Source organism: Plectropomus leopardus, chromosome 7, assembly GCF_008729295.1.
Source record: "Plectropomus leopardus isolate mb chromosome 7, YSFRI_Pleo_2.0, whole genome shotgun sequence".
Taxonomy (NCBI): Eukaryota; Metazoa; Chordata; class Actinopteri; order Perciformes; family Serranidae; genus Plectropomus; species Plectropomus leopardus.
The window spans coordinates 35,591,071-35,597,154 of NC_056469.1; positions in this window are offsets into that span (position 1 = coordinate 35,591,071).

Genomic DNA, 6,084 nt, shown 5'->3' on the forward strand with positions numbered 1-6,084 from the left:
AGAGTGGTGTGCACCAATGGTTCCTGTACCCAAGAAAAACAAAGACAAGCCAAGATTGTGTGTTGATTTAAAAGTGTTGAACAAACTTGCCGGTGCCAAGGTGTTCTTTCTTTTAGTCGCAGCCAGTGGCTTCTGGCAGATACCGTTAGACAGCGAGAGTGCCAAACTAACGACATTCATTACTCCTTTTGGTAGGTACTACTTCAATAGACTGCCATTTGAAATCACAAGCACACCTGAAATCTTTCAGCGTAAAATGATAAAAGAGCTCTTGAAGGACCATGAGGGCGTGGCCATTTACATGGACGATATACTCATGTACTCCGACACAACTGAAGAGCATGAGGTAAGACTTCAGAAAAACCTGGACACTCTCAAGAAAGCAGTTTTTAAGTTAAACCATGAGAAATGTCTCCTACGCCAGCAACAACTTAACTATCTTGGAAACTGCACTGATGAACACGGTATCCGACCAGACAAGGCAAAAGTCCAAGCCGTCACTGAGCTCGAACCACCAAGTAACGTCACTGACCTGAGGAGGGTCCTTGGAATGATCCATTACCTAGGCAGATATCTCTCAAACTTGTCTGAGGTCACCAAACCCCGCAATGACCTACTAAAAAATGATGCAACATGGGCTTGGACTGCAGCTCAGGAGGAAGCCTTCAAAAAGGTGAAGCAGCTTGTCGCAAAGTCTCCCATACTAGCATTCTAGTCTGGGCTTATGAGAAATTTACCAGATATCTCTATGGCATTAACTCCTTTACCCTACAGAGTGACCACAAACCCCTGATTCCTCTAATAAATTGCAAGGATCTCCATTCAGTTCCTGTGAGGTGTCAGAGACTATTGTTATGTATGATGCGCTACAACCCCACAGCTGTATATGTCCTTGGGAAAGAGCTCGTAATAGCAGATACACTTTCTAGACATCCACAAGCAGCTGTTACACGAGAAATTGCAGAACTGACAAGCGAAATACAAGCCTACAAGGAAGCAGTTCACAAATCATGTCCTATCTCACCCACTAAACCCGAGTTGGTTCAGGAGCAGACCCGAGAGGATGCAGAACTGCTGATAGTCCAACACTATGAACTGACAGGACAGCCCAAATAAGCAATCAAGGTGCCAGACAAGATAAAAGCCTACTACACCTCCAGACATTCTCTCACAGTGTCAGACAACCTAGTGTTGTACAACCATAGAATGGTAGTGCCAAAAACCACAAGAAAACTAAACTGAAAAACATCTTCTCCAGATGGGGCTGCCCAAATGAACTGATCACTGATAATGGTCCCCAATTCTCTTGGGGGGCTTTCATGTAGTTCTCTCAGAAGTATGATTTCAGACATATCACCACCAGCCCCCACTACGCTCAAGCCAATGGAGAAGACAATAATACAGACAGCCAAACGGTTTCTGAGACAGGCTGATCCCTTTCTAGCCTTTATGATTTACAGAGATACCCCGTTACAGGCTACAGGCGTGAGCCCAGCACAGCTCATGCTCGGAAGGCAGATCTGTAATACAGTTCCAACCTTGGAAACCAAGCTACAGCCCGTATGGCCAGATCTCCAGCACGTGAGATGGGTTGATGACAGAGCAAAACAAGGTTACAGATATGCCTACAATACCAGGCATGACGTCCGAACTCTACCAGAACTCCAGCCAGGACTCAGTGTTGCTGTGAAGCTGGACAGCGAGAAAGGATGGGCAAAGACGGCCTCTGTCCTTAAACGGTGTGACTCACCATGGTCATACTTCGCCCAAACAAGCGGAGGAGCACTTTGACGGACTGTATTTATCTCGCTACTTAATGTGGTTTTGAACTTTTTTCAGCTGTTTTGAGGACGTGTCTTTCTTGACATTTTTGTTTTACTATAGCCTTGTTTATTGAGTCGTTTTTTCGACATACCAAATTATGGTGTTTTTGTCCATTTTTGCAACTTTCTATGCTATGGCGCGTCTCAGCACGCTATTTAACATGGTTTTCAATGATTTTCAGCTGTTTTTGGGATGTGTCATTTTTTGACAGTTTTGCCTTGCTATAGCCTTGCTTTTTGGGTCATTTTCCGACATGCCAAATTATGGTGGGTTTTTTTTCCATTTTTGCAACTTTCTATGCTATGGCGTGTCCCAGCACGCTATTTAATGCTGTTCTAAGCTGTTTTCAGCAGTTTTTGGGACGTGTCATTTTTGGACATTTTTGCCATACCATAGCCTTGCTTTTTGGGTCATTTTTTCGATATCCCAAATTATGGTGTTTGTGTTTGTTTTTGCAACTTTCTATGCTATGGTCTGTTTAAACAGGTTACATAATGCTGTTCTAAGTTATTTTCAGCTGTTTTTGGGACGTGTCATTTTTAAACGTTTTTGCCTTACTATAGCCTTGCTTTTTGGGTCAGTTTTTTCGACATGCCAAATTATGGTGTTTGTGTCCATTTTTGCAACTTTCTATGCTATGGTGCGTCTCAGCACAACTTTTAATGTGGTTTTCAACAATTTTCAGCTGTTTTTGGGACGTGTCATTTTTTGACGTTTTTGCCTTACTATAGCCTTGCTTTTTTGGTCATTTTTTCGACATGCCAAATTCTGGTGTTTTTGACCGTTTTTGCAACTTTCTATGCTATGGTGTGTCTCAGGACCTTATATAATGCTGTTCTAAACTATTTTAAGCTGTTTTTGGGACGTGTCATTTTTTGACGTTTTTGCCTTACTATAGCCTTGCTTTTTGGATCAGTTTTTTTCAACATGCCAAATTATGGTGTTTTTATCCGTTTTTACAACTTTGTATGCTATGGCGCGTCTCAGCACGCTATTTAATGCTGTTCTAAACTATTTTAAGCTGTTTTTGGGACGTGTCATTTTTTGACGTTTTTGCCTTACTATAGCCTTGCTTTTTGGGTCATTTTTTCGACATGCCAAATTATGGTGTTTATGTCAGTTTTTTTCAACTTTCTATGCTATGGAGCGTCTCAGCACGCTATTTAATGCTATTCTAAACTATTTTCAACAGTTTTTTGGACGCAGCATTTTTTGACGTTTTTGCCTTACTATAGCCTTGCTTTTTGGGTCAGTTTTTTCGACATGCCAAATTATGGTGTTTTTGTCCGTTTTTGCAACTTTCTATGCTATGGTGCGTCTCAGTACACCTTTTAATGTGGTTTTCAACAATTTTCAGCTGTTTTTGGGACGTGTCATTTTTTGACGTTTTTGCCTTATAATAGCCTTGCTTTTTGGGTCATTTTTTCAACATGCCAAATTATGATGTTTGTGTCAGTTTATGCAACTTTCTATGCTATGGCGCGTCTCAGCACGCTATTTAATGCAGTTCTAAACTATTTTCAACAGTTTTTTGGACGCAGCATTTTTTGAAGTTTTTGCCTTACTATAGCCTTGCTTTTTAGGTCATTTTTTCGACATGCCAAAATATTGGGGATTTTATCCATTTTTGGAACTTTCTATGCTATGGCACGTCTCAGCACGCTATTTAATGCTGTTCTAAACTATTTTAAGCTGTTTTTGGGACGTGTCATTTTTTGACGTTTTTGCCTTACTATAGCCTTGCTTTTTGGGTCTTTTTTCGACATGCCAAAATATTGGGGTTTTTATCCATTTTTGCAACTTTCTATGCAATGGCGCGTCTCAGCACGCTATTTAATGCTGTTCTAAACTATTTTCAACCGTTTTTTGGACGCAGCATTTTTTGACGTTTTTGCCTTACTATAGCCTTTCTTCTTAGGTCATTTTTTTCGACATGCCAAATTATGGTGTTTTTGTCAGTTTTTGCAACTTTCTATGCTATGGCGCGTCTTAGCACGCTATTTAATGCTGTTCTGAACTATTTTAAGCTGTTCTTGGGAAGTGTCATTTTTTGACGTTTTTGCCTTACTATAGCCTTGCTTTTTTGGTCATTTTTTCAACATGCCAAATGCAATTTGATTTTTTTTTTTTAATTTTTTAAAAAAAAAATTATGACTGCTCCTGCTCTATGTCATCTCGATGTGATGTCATCACAGGATGTGACGATGAGCCGTATGCATGCAGGACTGACCTGGGATGAAGCGTTGTTGGCAGCTCACCATGGGTCGCAATGTCAACAGTAGTGACATGACTCTGCCATCTCATGTCTGTCAAGGAACTTCCACCGCTGACTCCAGGTCAGCTGTAAAGACACAAACTCAGGGGATACGATCATATTGCAAGATGACATACAGTTTGTGCAGATACTGAATGAAGAATACACCAGAATACAGATGGTTACCTGGAGATGCCTCTTCCCTTTCAGACACACCCACAACTGCCAGAAAACAAGCAGCTGGCTCTGGTGAAGCTGAAACACCTGAAGGGAAAATGTGAGAAAAAACAGAAATGCAAGCATGACTGTGTCAAGTTCATGGAAGGTGTCTTCAAAGATGGTGATGCAGCTGAACATCAGCCGGAAACGTACAGTATATTCCTCACGGAGAAAACCAGAAAAAATCAGTCTTGTGTTCGACTGTTTGGCTAAGTATGACCCCCCCAGCACTCAATGATCACCAGTGTTGCCAGATTAATTATTTTCAACTATTGTATCAAAGGCTCAAAATTATCATATTTTAAGAGAAAAATAATGGGTTGAAACTTCTCACTTAACAAATACTAAACAAGTACTTCAACAACTTTTGGACACATCTACTTATCTACCCAAACCCACTGCCAGAGAAGCTGTTTCTTAGTCTCCATTCTCAGTCTGATGCTGGCGGCCGAGTGTTTACGAAAACAAACGACAGCTGTGGGTGCTGACAAACATGACCCGAACGTGGCGTCCACCAAACACGATTGGTGATGCATAAACACTGACGTAGGAGACAGGAAATGAGTTAAAATGTGAAGTGCTTATTGTAAGTTTTACAATGGTGAGATTATCGTACATTATGGCAATTTCGGGATTATCGATCGTACATTGTACAGAGGGCAAAATTATCCTACAAGTACAATAATTACTGTACATCTGGCACCATGACGATCACGTATTGGCTGGACCTGATCTCACAAACGGCTCTGCAGATTCTGCAAGCATCGAATCACAGTGAACGTGTGAATCAAGAGGACAGAGATTACTTACGGTTCCTGTGGTTCGAGGATGGCGACACACGGCGAAGCTACACCAGCTGCCATTGGGCGGGAGGCGGGGTTCACCCTGGACAGGTGGCCTGGCTCTCGCAGGGCCGACACATAGAGACAGACAACCATTCACACTCTCATTCGCACTACAGCCAATTTAGAGAATTCAGATTTACCTGCATGTTTTTGAAATGTGGGCGAACGCCAGAGAACATGCAAACTCTGCAAAGAACAGATACAATATTATATCTATAATATATGAGTTTCTGTTTTGGTGATATACTTTACCATGACCTTTTATTTTTGATGTTATGCTATGTTATAATTTTTGTATCATTTTTGTTTGAGTTTTGACTGATCCTTGGTCCATTGAAACTAATCTTAAACTTTGCAACCTTTATATGACTTTTTGTGTTTATTGCAAGTAATTTAGTTAAATGGAGGAGAACACTCGAGCTGCGCAGGGCGAGCGAATAAAAACGGATAACTCAATGAAGTAAAAGCAACAAGTTTACACTCATTTATTCCAGTTTGTTTGTATTATTTAGATCAAAGAACACAAAATACATGAAGGAATTTTTACAAGATCAAGACTTTCGTTTCTTTTCAAGTGTTAAAGATGAAAATATCCAGTGGAAGATGATGGAGACAACGATAAGAGGCACCAAAGTATCCTCAAAACACAAACGCGCTACAGCCAACCACAACAACCAATCAGACCGTACGGCAGAGGTGGCCCCGCCCACCTGTCGATGTAACGAAGTGGAGAATCTGATGAAAGTCTCCTTAGTTTTGATATTTTCCTAAACGACTGAGCTTTAATAAGAAAGGACAATGTTAGCTGGGGAGGCAGTCATGTGACTAACTGCACATGCTCAGTGCAAAATCAAATTCATATTTCCGTCAGTTTGATAATTAAACACTGAAATGTAACTGATGCTGATGTTTCAGTTGTTGTTTCAAATATCCGTACATCAA